Here is a 14,470-nt window from a genome sequence, read left to right as displayed (position 1 = left end):
CAGTAGAGCAGTTCCTCAAAAAAATTAAAAATGGAACTACCATATGATCAGCAATTCTACTTCTGGGTATTGATCTGAATAAAATGAAAACATAAACTTGAAAAGACATATGCACCCCATTGTTCATTGCAGCATTTACAATAACCAAGATAGGGAAACAAATGTTAATCAACAGATGAATGGATATAGGAAATGTGGTATGTGTGTGTATATATATATATATATATATATATTATATATATACACATATATACATACATACATGCACATGCATAATTGAATATTATTCAGCCTAAAAAAAAGAAATCTTACTGTTTACAACAATATGAATGGACCTTGAGGGCATTAGGCTAAGTGAAATAAGTCAAAGAGAGAAAGACAAATACCGTATGATCTTACTTATATGTGGAATCTAAAAGACAAAACAAAACAAAAGATTAGGTCATAAATACAGAGAACAGACTGGTGGTTGCCAGAGACTGAGGGTGGGTGAAATGGGTGGAGGGAGTCAAAAGGTACAGACTTCCAGTTAAGAAATAAATAAGTCATGGATGTAATTACAGCATGATGACTTCAGTTAATAATACTTTGAAAGTTGCTAAGAGAGTAGATCTTAAAAGTTTATATCACAAGAAAAAAATTCTGTAACTAGGTATGGTGATGGATGTTAAGTAGACTTTTTGTGGTGATCTCACAATACATACACATATTGAATTATTATGTTATATACATAAAATTAATCTAATGTTTTATGTCAATTGTACCAAAGAAAACATAAATGAATAAATACATTATAATTTTTACCAATTTCATTTAAATGTTCTTTAGTTGCTTCAAAAATTATGTAAATAGGGTATTATAAATTGCAAAGAATATCAAATATGTTTTCACAGGATATATTTGTGATGAACTAAAGTAAATCTACTATTTTTGTGGTATCATTAATCTACAATTACATGAAGAAGATTATGTTTACTAGGCTCCCCCCTTCACCAAGTACTCCCCACAAACCCCATTACAGTCACTGTCCATCAGTGTAGTAAGATGCTGTAGAACCACCACTTGTCTTTTCTGTGTTGCACAGCCCTCCCTGTGCCCCCCACCCACATTATACATACTCATCATAATGCCCCCTTTCTTCCCCGCCCCTTACCCCTCCCTTCCCACCCATCCTCCCCATCCCTTTCCCTTTGGTAACTGTTACTCCAATCTTGGGTTCTGTGATTCTGCTGCTGTTTTGTTCCTTCAGTTTTTTCTTTGTTCTTATATTCCACATATGAGTGAAATCATTTGGTACTTGTCTTTCTCCGCCTGGCTTATTTCACTGAGCATAATACCCTGTAGCTCCATCCATGTTGTTGCAAATGGTAGGATTTGTTTTCTTCTTATGGCTGAGTAATATTCCATTGTGTATATGTACCACATCTTCTTTATCCATTCATCTACTGATGGACGCTTAGGTTGCTTCCATTTCTTGGCTATTGTAAACAGTGCTGCGATGAACATAGGGTGCGTATGTCATTTTCAAACTGGGCTCCTGCATTCTCAGGGTAAATTCTCAGAAGTGGAATAATTGAGGTCAAATGGTATTTCTATTTTGAGCTTTTTGAGGAACCTCCATATTGCTTTCCACAATGGTTGAAGTAGTTTACATTCCCACCAGCAGTGTAGGAGGGTTCCCCTTTCTCCACAACCTGACCAAACATTTGTTGTTGTTTGTCTTTTGGATGGTGGCGATCCTTACTGGAGTGAGGTGATATCTCATTGTGGTTTTAATTTGCGTTTCTCTGATAACTAGTGATTTGGAGCATCTTTTCATGTGTCTGTTGGCCATCTGAATTTCTTCTTTGGAGAACTGTCTGTTCAGCTCCTCTGACCATTTTTTAATAGAATTATTTGCTTTTAGTTTGTGGAGGTGTGTGAGCTCTTTATATATTTTGGATGTCAACCCTTTATCGGATCTGTCATTTATGAATATATTCTCCCATACTGTAGGATGCTTTTTTGTTCTATTGGTGGCATATTTTGATGTACAGAAGCTTTTCAGCTCGATTCATTTTTGTTTTTGTTTCCCTTGCCCAGGGAGATATGTTCATGAAGAAGTTGCTCATGTTTATGTCCAAGAGATTTTTGCCTATGTTTTTGGCTAAGAGTTTTATGGTTTCATGACTTACGTTCAGGTGTTTGATCAATTTTAAATTTACTTTTGTGTATGGGGTTAGACAATGATCCAGTTTCATTTTCTTATATGTAGCTGTCCAGTTTTGCCAACACCAGCTGTTGGAGAGGCTGTCATTTCCTCATTGTATGTCCATGGCTTCTTTATCATATATTAATTGACCATATATGTTTGGGTTAATATCTGGACTTTCTATTCTGTTCCACTGGTCTGTGGCTCTGTTCTTGTGCCAGTACCAAATTGTCTTGATTACTGTGGCTTTGTAGTAGAGTTTGAAGTTGGGAAGTGAGATCCCCCCTGCTTTATTCTTCCTTCTCAGGATTGCTTTGGCTATTCAGGGTCTTTTTTGGTTCCATATTTAATTTTAAAACTATTTGTTCAGTTCGTTGAAGAATATTGTTGGTATTTTGATAGGCATTGCATTGAATCTATAGATTGCTTTAGGTAGGATGGCCATTTTGAAAATATTAATCCTGCGTAGCCAAGAGCATGGATTGAGTTCCCATTTATTAGTGTTCTCTTTAATTTCTCTTAAGAGTATCTTGTAATTTTCAGGGTATAGGTCTTTCACTACCTCAGTTAGGTTTATTCGTTGGTATTTTATACTTTTTGATGCAATTGTGAATGGAATTGTTTTCCTGATTTCTCTTTCTGCTAGTTCATCATTAGTGTATAGGAGAGCAACAGATTTCTGTGTATTAATTTTGTACCCTCAGACTTTGCTGCATCCAGGTATTAGTTCTAGTAGTTTTGGAACAGCATCTCTAGGGTTTTTTATGTACAATATTATGTCATTTGCAAACAGTGGCAGTTTGACTTCTTCTTTACCAATCTGGACGCCTTTAGTTTCTTTGTTTTGCCTGATTACCATGGCTAGGACCTCCAGTACTTTTTTGAATAACAGTGGGAAGAGTGGGCATCCCTGTCTTGTTCCCGATCTTAGATGAAAAGCTTTCAGCTTCTCGCTGTTAAGTATGGTGTTGGCTGTGGGTTTCTCGTATATGACCTTTTTCATGTTGAGGTACTTGCCCTCTATACCCATTTTGTTGAGAGTTTTTATCATGAATGGATGTTGAATTTTGTTGAATGCTTTTTCATCATCTATGGAAGTGACCATGGGGTTTGTGTAATTCTTTTTGTTGATGGGGAGGATGATGTTCATGGATTTTTGATTGTTGTACCATCCTTGCATCCCTGAGATGAATCCAACTTGATCATGGTGTATGATCCTCTTGATGTATTTTTGAATTCGGTTTGCTAATATTTTGTTGAGTATTTTTGCATCTATTTTCCTTGGGTATATTGGTCTGTAATTTTTTTTTTTGGTGGGATCTTTGCCTGGTTTTGGTATTAGAGTGATGCTGGTTCATAGAATGTGTTTGGAAGTATTCCCTCCTCTTCTATTTTTTGGAAAACTTTAAGGAGAATGGGTATTATGTCTTCTCTATATGTCTTATAACATTCAGCGGTGATTGCATCTGGCCCGGAATTTTTTCTTGGGTAGTTTTTTGATTACAGATTCAATTTCTTTGCTAGTAATTAATCTGTATAGATTTTCTGTTTCCTCTTTGGTCAGTCTTGGAAGGTTGTATTTTTCTAGGAAGTTGTCCATTTGTTCTAGGTTTTCCAGCTTGTTAGCATATATATTTTCATAGTATTCTCTAATACTTTTTGTATTTCTGTGGGCCCATCATGATTTTTCCTTTCTCATTTCTGATTCTATTGATATGTGTAGATTCTCTTTTTCTCTTAATAAGTCTGCCTAGGGGTTTAACAATTTTGTTTATTTTTTTCCAAGAACCAGTTCTTAATTTCATTGATTTTTTCTATTGTTTTATTATTCTCAATTTTATTTATTTGTTCTTTGATCTTTTTTATGTCCCTCCTTCTGCTGACTTTGGGCCTTACTGTTCTTCTTTATCCAGTTTCAAAAATTGTGACTTTAGACTATTCATTTGGGATTGTTCTTCCTTATTTAAGGAGGCTTGGATTGCTATATACTTTACTCTTAGATCTGCATTCACTGCGTTCCACAGAAGTTGGGGCTTTATGCTGTCATTGTCATTTGTCTCCATATATAGCTTGATCTCTGTTTTAATTTGGTCACTGATCGATTGATTATTTAGAAGCATGTTGTTAAGCCTACATGTGTTTGTGTGCATTTTTGTTTTCTTTGTACAGTTTATTTCTAGTTTTATGCCTTGGTAATCTGAGAAGTTGGTTGGTAGAATTTCAATCTTTTTGAATTTACTGAAGCTTTTTTTGTGGCCTAGTATGTTCCATGTGCACTTGAGAAGAATGTGTCTCCTGCTGCTTTTGTGTGTAGAGTTCTGTAGATGTCTGTTACATTCATCTGTTCTAGTGTGTTGTTCAGTACCTCTGTGTCCTTACTTATTTTCTGTCTAGTGGATCTGCCTTTTGGAGTGAGTGATGTGTTGAAGTCTCCTAGAACGAATGCATTGCATTCTATTTCCTCCTTTAATTCTGTTAGTATTTGTTTCACATATGTAGGTGCTCTTGTATTGGGTGCATATATATTTATAATGGTTATATCCTCTTGTTAGACTGACCCCTTTATCATTATGTAATGTCCTTCTTTATCATCTCTTGTTACTTTCTTTGTTTTGAAGTCTATTTTATTTGATACAAGTACTGTAACACCTGCTTTTTTCTCCCTATTGTTTGCATGAAATATCTTTTTCCATCCCTTGGCTTTTAGTCTGAGTGTCTTTTGGTTTCAGGTGAGTCTCTTGTAAGCAGCATATAGAAGAGTCTTGCTTTTTTATCCATTCTGTTACTCTGTGTCTTTTGATTGGTGCATTCAGTCCATTTACATTTAGGGTGATTATTGAAAGATATGTACTTATTGCCATTGCAGGCTTTAGATTCATGGTTACCAAAGGTTCAAGGGTAGTTTCTTTACTATCTAGCCATGTAACTTAATTCTCTTATTAAGCTATTATAAACACAGTGTTATGATTGCTTATTTCTGTCCCTTCTTATTCCTCCTCCTTCATTCTTTATGTGTTAGGTGTTCTATTCTCTACTCTTTTGTGTTTCCTTTGATTGCTTTTGTGTGTAGTTGATTTTATTTTTTTCCTTTATTTAATATTTGGTTGGTCTGCTTTCTTTAGTGTGATTTTATTTTCTCTGGTGACATCTATTTACTCTTAGGAGTGCTTCCATCTAGAGCAGTCCCTTTAAAATATCCTGTAGAAGTGATTTGTGGGAGGCAAATTCCCTCAATTTTTGCTTGTCTGGGAATTATTTAACCCCTCCTTCATATTTAAATGGTAATCGTGCTGGGTACAGTATTCTTGGTTCATGGCCCTTCTGTTTCATTGCATTAAATATATCATCCTATTCTCTTCTAGCCTGTGAGGTTTCTGTTGAGAAGTCCAATGATGGCCTGATGGGTTTTCCTTTGTAGGTGACCTTTTTCTCTCTTTGGCTGCCCTTAATACTCTGTCCGTGTCTTTGATTTTTGCCATTTTAATTATTATATGTCTTGTTGCTGTCCTCCTTGGGTCCATTGTGTTGGGAGTTCTGTGGGCCTCCCTGGTCTGAGAGACTATTTCCTCCCCCAGTTTGGGGAAGTTTTCAGCAATTATTTCTTCAAAGACACTTTCTATCCCTTTTTCTCTCTTCTTCTTCTGGTACTCCTATAATGCGGATACTGCTCCGTTTGGATTTGTCACACAGTTCTCTTAATATTCTTTCATTTCTGGAGATCCTTTTATCTCTCTCTGCCTCAGCTTCTCTGTATTCCTGTTCTCTGATTTCTATGCCATTTTTGGCCTCTTGAACCTCATCCCGTCTTCTCTTAAGTCCTTCCAGAGGTTGTTTTATTTCTGTATTCTCCCTCCCTACTTGCCCCTCTAGCTCTTGAATATTTCTCTCCAGGTCCATCAGCATGGTTATGACCTTTATTTTTAATTCTTTTTCAGGATGATTGGTTAAATCTATCTCCTCAGGCCCTCTCTTGGGGGGTTGTCAGGGTAATTCTGGACTGGACCAAATTCTTCTGCCTTTACATGGTGATAGAGGTAGCTATAGGCAGGTAACACATATGTCAGCTTGAAGAACAAAGTCCTTTCCTGTTAGCTGGTCACCTTGCCCTTCTCTGCTGCCTGTGTCCATTACCCGCACTCCTGGAGCAGCCTCCGGATTAATCCCCTAAGCTTCTATGGGTGGAGTAACTGTCAGGGTAGCCCAGAACCCTTTGGGGAGTGGCAGGCGTGCCGGGTGTGCTCTTCTGCAAGAGTGGCGCCCCTTTGCACCTTGCCCCGGTTTCTTCTGCCTGCGCCAGACAGCTGTGTGCTGGTGGCAGCCTTTGGGTCTGGCCCAGGCAGCTGTATGCCAGGAGGCCTCTCCACTGCCACACCCGGGCCGCTCCGCTTCGGCCTTGGGCACATGCGGCGGCTCTCAGGTGACTGGGCCACTGTGTCGGGGGACGCTCTGGCTGGGGGAATGACTGGCAGGCTGCTTATTGCCATGAGGGGCTTCAGAGCTGCGATGCTTCCCAGGGGGTTATGGCTTCTGGAGATCCCCGGGATTCCCAGCTGCTGGGCTGAGTGTGCCAGGATGATTTCATCCAGCTGTGAGGTCCCTGTACCTTTAAGACTTTCAAGAAGCACTCGCTTTTCTTTTGTACCAGGGGAGCCAGTTGTGGGGACCCTCTCACAGATTTTGCTTTTCTGTTTCCCTAATATCCAGCACACCATGCACTGTGCATATATGCTCCCGGTGCAGATGACTAGGGCTGGTATTTAGCAGTACTGGGCTCCCACTCCCTCCTTGCTCCTACTCCTTTCCTCCCACCAGGGATCTGGCATGGGGGAAGTGCTTGGGTCCCGCTGGGTTGTGGCTTTTATCTTATCCCCTTCATGAGATGCTTAGTTCTCACATATGTAGATGTAGCCTGGCTGTTATACTGTATCCACTGGTCTCTCTTTTAGGAATAGCTGTATTTGTTGTATTTTCAAAAATATATATGGTTTTGGGAGGAGATTTCCACTGCCGTACTCACGCCGCCATCTTGGCTCCCCTAGACCTAAATCTACTTTTCAGTAGCCTCTTTTTGATGCCTTGGTGATGAATGTATGTGATAAATATGTTAGAAGTTCAGTGTGTGAGTTTATTCACTTTTCCCCATTAATCTTTCCTTATATACCACATACCTTTCCATTCAACTGTTGTTCATATTCAGGAAACATTTGATATCTCTTCTCAATTACAAACAACAGTCCTAACTTTCAAAATGTTGTTTAACTTTCCTTGTCTTTTATGATGAACATATGGCTCTGCTTAGGACAAGCTGGAGTGTTACATTAAGTATGTCTTGAATGTGTATGGGACATGTCTAGTATCTGCAATGTAACTCATTTCTTCTGCCCACATTCATTTTTCCATGTATAGATTTTCCAGCTTCTGGTTTCCAGCTTTTAGTCATGGTTCCATTTTTTCCAACAAAGAAATTTTCCTTTCTTTAAGTAGACATTTTGTCCATTGGACACAGATATGGGATGAGAAGTTAGCTCTGTCACCAGAGTATTCCATCACAGCTAAGGAGTTTGGTGAGAATTTCTTAACACCTGAGTTTCCAGTGACATACTAACACCCCTTGGGGCATGAACACCCAACTCCTAGATGTACTACTAGAACTATAAGCAAATTAATTCTGCCATGCAACCCCTTTGGATGTTTGCTGATAATCCCAGTGTGAAGAAAATCATGCACAAACACTCCCCTATACTCTCCCCTATACTTTCTGAAAGGGATACATTGGTAAAGCTCAAAGAAAGCCTAACAATTTGGGACTAAAAATCGTAAAGAAGGTTGAATACAAATGGAAAGAGCAGAGGACCCACTAGTTGGAAACACTCCTTTGCATACACAGATTAAGCAAACTGCCAATGCCCATGGGAAATAAAAGAACCTTCTCAAATAAAAGTTATATCATTTGCAAGTTATTCTTTTGGCTTTAAGTTTGAGACTTTGAGAAAATATAAGTCCATCCTAGAATAGATAGCCCAGGAAGATTTACCCCTTAGTTACATTTCAGTGTACATCCACTTATTAGTCTTGACAGTGGAAAAAGAGAATGTGGAGAGTATGAGATCACTATGGACCTGAAAGTGAAGGCTGAATTGAGCTCCAAATGTGCTGCTTTTATAAGTTGGCAAAGAGCCCACCCTGGAAAAAGTGAAGAGATAGAATCCAGTGCATTACAGCTCAGCCATGAACATCAATTTTTGTTAAAGCAGAAAGTTTTGGCATAGTATAAAATAATATGAAGCTAATGAGGGATGTTGACAGAGATTCAAACATATGCTAGGTCAATTGTCTTTGTAGCAGGAAGTACAAAGTTTCACTTACAGCTGCTCTAAAACACAAGAGGAAGAGAAACAAATCTATAGTTATAAAAAGAAAGGAAAATAATAGTAAATTGTGCAACCAGATTGTAAGTGTTATAGGGGAATGTTTTCTACATTATTCTAGTCTTTATCTTTTTCATAGTAAAATAAAATATAGATCTACATGTGGAAAAATGTAGGTTAACTGCCCAATCATTTGCTTATTCTCCAAATTCCAGGCCTGCAATTTTGCATGAAGGATACCATAGCCTCATTTGTGTCAACATCCTTAGGTTAGCATGTGAATAGTTACTGCAGCTGGGAGACATTAGTGTTGTCCAAGTCAACAATTTTTCCATAAGCCAGAGAGAACAGAATTTTCAGTGTTTGTTGTGACACACAAAAATTGGAGTCTTAAATTCTGCTTAGGATTAAAGTGACCTAAGATAAAAGGAAATGAGAAGGAAAAAAATTGTTGAAGTGTTATAAGGCCATTCACTGATGGACCGTATTGGAAACAGACTCAAGCAGAGAACCATGTAAGGTTTGTAAGTAACTTGCTGTAAAGGGATATTGGAAAGGCTAATGGGTTTTAAATTATACTTAAAAGTTTGGTTTTGTTTGGGAAGTATACGTCATTAGATCTTTCGCTTCATTGTTATGTGCTCTTCTACTCAGATGCTGACACACATCACTACTACAATTACACTATCCAGGACAAGCACTCTGCTGGATTGTGGAAGTCAGCTAAGTTTAATGTCCGTACTCTCAAGTTTTCCTTTCTGCATTCCTTTACTTCCTTTTCACAGTTCCATTTTCACTTCCTCAACCCTATTCCAACCATGATTGAGACTTATTCCCGTGAAGCACTACATGTTAATTTTTTATTCAACAGTTGGTCAACATTGTCTTCAAGGAGAAAAATTCAGTGCCAGGTGCTGAGGAGAGTGAAGTAATCCAGACATGAATTCTACATAAGGAGTCAATGATAATTGCATTTCCTTTCATCTGTCTTTAAAATGTGGTATTCTGGTATGACTTCAATATTTCATTTGAATCACTGTAGAAAAGGGAAACAAGTCACATTTAGGTGTTCTTTTTTTGCACATCTCATTACAGATGGTAAGGCAGAAAGATAAAATTAAACATTTTCATTTTATGATTTTTCAGGTTCCATTCAAATGCTTGGTAGGTATAATTACTAAAAAATATGGATTAAAATGTGGATTAAAAATGTGGTTGATTAATTATCACTTCAGAGTAACACAGTGCTGATAATAGTAGGTTGGGGAATTTAAAATTTTTCCTTCTTCAACAAGAAATGGTAAAATAAAATAAAGTTTATTTGTTCATGAAATATTTCAGCAAGCATTTACTGAGCACATACTACATGTCAGGTGTGGAATTAAACTGAGTTTTAAACAAGGACACAAGTCAAGCTCCACATGTGGGTCTTTTGGAATACCTCTTACTATGCCATTATTGAGGTAACAGCAAAGCACTTTTCTGTCTTAGCACTCATCTTTGCACCATCTTTGCACCACTCTTGTTACATTTTCCTGATTTTTCCTTAAGGTATAGTGATTCATGAATGTTTCATGTTCAGTCATCTGGAAGACCAAATATGTCAACTATGTCATGTCAAAGACCCAGTAATAATAACAGGAACAGTTCACATTTCTTAAGCATTTGATATATACCAGGTACTGTCATAAGTGCTTTATGTGCATGTATCTCATTTAATCCTACAAAACCCCTATGAAGATGGCTCTGTTGTTATCCCATTTGTCAGATGAAGACACTAAGTCACAGAACAGTAAGTGGCTGAGGCAGGTTTTGAACCTAGACTATCTGGTTCCAAAGTTTGTACTTATAATTGTTACACTATACTGTGCTTCAAAATAGAAAAAAAATTATAAAAGGGTTAAAAGAATAGGTTGAAAATCATTAATTCCCTTCCCTCTCTTATCTCCAATTCAGGAGGATTCAAATAAATGCTACCTCCTATGTTCACATAGTCCTAGCAAGAAGCCGTCAATTCCTTTTCTGATTTCTCATTGCCCCATGTACTGAACTTCATTAAAGCACTTTTCACTTTCAACCTAGAATGCAGGGCTCCATGGAAACAGGGGCCAAGATTTAATATATATGATTTATTTGTTTTCTACCTCAGCCACAGCTTATATTAGCACAGTGCCTTATAGCTGTTCATTAAATGTCTGTTAAGTGAATGAACAGGATGAAATGGTATAACATAGATTGCTCAATGATCATATGTCTCTTTGTATCACAATATCATACACATAGTAGGAACTTAAAATTTCTTGAAACTCTTGAAAGGTGCCTAAGTTCATGTACCCAAATTAGTGCTTGCTCAGAGTAGAAAATCATATTGTTTATTCTGTAAAACTTTCGTGAAGGCCACCTCCATGCAGAGAACATTATTCAGGCATAAGAATCCCAAAACAACAAAATATGAAATTATACCCCTCATCCTGATTCTATCCCTATCTCCCAATCTGATAAAACTTTAATAACAAATATACTTTTAGAAGTTGCCAAGAGTTCAGTATCTGCTATTTCTAAGCACTTAACATTCATCATCCTGTTTAATACTTATTACAACCCTAGGGAGTAAATATTTCTATTTCTAAATTATAGATAAGGAAAATCAAGCCCAGAGAGGTTAAATGACTCACTTAAGGTCACACACCTAATAACTGGCAGAGCTGGGATTCAAACCAAGTTCTCCTTATTCCAAAGACTGTGCCCTTTCTATTACATCTACTATGCCTCTCAATAGACTCAAAAGGCTCTTATTTCTGTGATCCAACCCATTTACTCAAATATAATTTCTGTAGGTAGAACACAAAATTTTGTCAATTTTTCCAATTTGGAGACAGCATGGTTCTGCTTAAGAGTTCAAATGCTGGAATCATACATACCTGGGTTTGAATACAAGCTCCACCAGTAGTAAGCTATATATCTTAGGTTAAGTTACTTATCATCTCTGAGTCTCAATTTCCTCACCCATCAAAGGGGACAAAATGTAGTACTCATAGTACTGTAAGGAAAAATGAGACAATGCACACAAAGAGCCTTAGACATAATAAATACTGAGCAAAGAGTATTTATCTTACTACCAAAAACTAGCCCAGGTTATTTGTAATAATTATATGAAGATTTGATAATTTCTCAACATTTTTCTGGTAGGAAGGAGATGGGAAAGTTCTGGTAACTGTCAATTCTTGTTTTATCATTTTCTAATTGAAATATGTTTTATATACAACAATATATTGGTTTTAGATGAACTACTTAGTGGTTGATCAATTATATACATTATCAAATGCTCAGCATAATAAGTGTAGTTACCATCTGTCACCATACAAAGATAATACAAGACTATAAGCTATATTCCCTATCCTATACTTCCATACCTGTGACTGAATTATTTCATAATTTGAAGTTTGCACCTTTTTATCATCTTCATCTATTTGACCCATGCTTGCACCCCACATGATAATCAACCATCCATTATTTGTGTTTATGGGTCTATTTCTGTTTTGTTTGTTTTGTTTTTCAGGTTCCACACATAAGTAAAACCATATGGTATTCCCCTCCTCTGACTGACTTACTTTATTTAGCATAATAACCTGTAGGTACATTCATGTTGTTGAAAATGATAAGGTTTATTTCTTTTTTTTCTTTTGGGAGAGCATCTCTCATATTTATTGATCAAATGGTTGTTAACAACAATAAAATTCTGTATAGGGGACTCAATGCACAATCATTAATCAACCCCAAGCCTAATTCTCAAGTCTCCAATCTTCTGAAGCATAATGAACAAGTTCTTATGGTTTATTTCTTTTTTATGGCTGAATAATATTCCATTGTATATATATATACCTCATCTTTTCTATGCATTCATCTATTGATGGACAAATCAGTTGCTTCCATATCATGACAATTGTAAATAGTGTTGCAATAAACATAAGGGTTCACATATCTTTTCCAATTAATTATTTTTTTTTCTCTAGGTAGACTCCCAAAAGTGGAAGTGCTAGGTCATATGGTATTTCCATTTTTAGTTTTTCAAGAAATATCCATACATACTGCTTTCCATAGTGGCTGCACCATTTTGTGATCTGACCAGCAGTGTATAAGGGTTCCCTTTCCTCCATATCCTCCCCAACACTTGTTATTTCTTCCTTGTTGATACTAGCCATTCTGACTGGTGTGAGGTGATATCTTGTAGTTTTGATTTGCATTTCCCTGATGATTAGTGATGTGGAGCATCTTTTCACTTGCCTAACAGCCATCTGTATGTCTTCTTTGGAAAAAGTACTATTCAGATCCTCTGCCCACTTTTTAATTGGATTATTTGGTTTTTTGGTGTTAAGTAGTATGAGTTCTTTATATATTTTAGATATTAGCCACTTTTGCAAATACATATTTTCCAAAGTAGGTTTCCTTTGAATGTTTCCTCTGCTGTACAGAAGTTCTTTAGTTTGATGTAGTCCCACTTGTTTTTGCTTTTGTTTCCCTTGCCTGTAAAGACATATCCACAAAAATTGTCTAACGTTGATGTTTAACATTTTACTGCCTATGTTTTCTTCCAGGACTTTTATAGCTTCAGGTCTTATATTTTGGTCTTTAATTCATTTTGAGTTTATTTTGTGCATGGTATAAGACAGTGATCAAGTTTCATTCTTTTGCTTGTATCTGTCCAGTTTCTCAACACCATGTCTTGAAGACTGTCTTTTCCTCATTTTATATTCTTGCCTTCTTTGTCATACATTAACTGTATATGCTTGGGTTTACTTCTGGGCTTTCTATCCTGTTCCATTGGTCTATGTATCTGTTCTTGTGTCAGTACCAAACTGTTTTGACTATTGTAGCTTTGTAGAACAGTTTGAAATCAGAGAGCATGATACCTCCAGTTTTATTCTTCTTTCTCAAAATTGCTTTGGCTGTTCCAGGGTCTTTTGTGGTTCCATACAAATTGTAGGATTATTTGCTCTAGTTCAGTGAAAAATTACATTGGTATTTTGATAGGGATTACACTGACTCTGTAGATTGCTTTGGACACTATGGCCATTTAACAATATTAATTCTTCCTAACTGTGAGCATGGAATAGCTTTCCATTTATGTGTGACATCTTCAATTTCTGTCACTAATGTTTTATAGTTTTCAGAGTATAGGCCTTTCACCTCCTTGATTATATTTATTCATAAGCATTTTATTCTTTTGTTGCAATTGTAAATGGGATTATTTTCTTAATTTCTTTTCTGCTAGTTCATTATTTGTATATAGGAACATAACACATTTCTGCACATTGATTTTGTATCCTGCAACTTTACTGAATTCATTTATTAATTCTAATAGATTTTTCATGGAAATTTTAGGGACTTCTACATATAATACCATGTCATCTCCAAATACTGACAATTTTACTTCTTCCTTACAAATTTGGATGCCTCTTTTTCTTGTCTGATTGCTGTGGCTAGCACTTCTGGGACTATGTATAATGAAGTGGTGAGAGTGGGCATCCTTGTTTTTTGTTCTTGATTTTAGAGGAAAAGCTTTTAGCTTTTCACTGTTGGCAATGATGTTAGGTGTGGGTTTGTCATATACAGCCTTTATTATGTTGAAACATGTTCCCTCTACCCACTTTGTTGAAAGTTTTTAACATGAATGGATGTTAAACTTTGTTAAATGCTTTTTCAGCATGTATTGAGATGATCTTATGGTTTTTATCCTTTCTTTTCTTAATGTGGTGTATCACATTGATTTACTTGAAGTTATTGAACAATCCCTGCATCCCTGAGATAAATCCTATCTGATCGCAGTGAATAATATTTTTAATGTATTTTTGAATTCAGTTTTCTAATATTTTGTTAAGGATTTTTGCATCACTGTTCATCATTGATATCA

This window comes from Manis pentadactyla, chromosome X, assembly GCF_030020395.1.
Source record: "Manis pentadactyla isolate mManPen7 chromosome X, mManPen7.hap1, whole genome shotgun sequence".
Classification (NCBI taxonomy): domain Eukaryota; kingdom Metazoa; phylum Chordata; class Mammalia; order Pholidota; family Manidae; genus Manis; species Manis pentadactyla.
The sequence above is the reverse complement of the archived record's forward strand: the minus strand, read 5'-3'. Positions refer to the sequence as shown.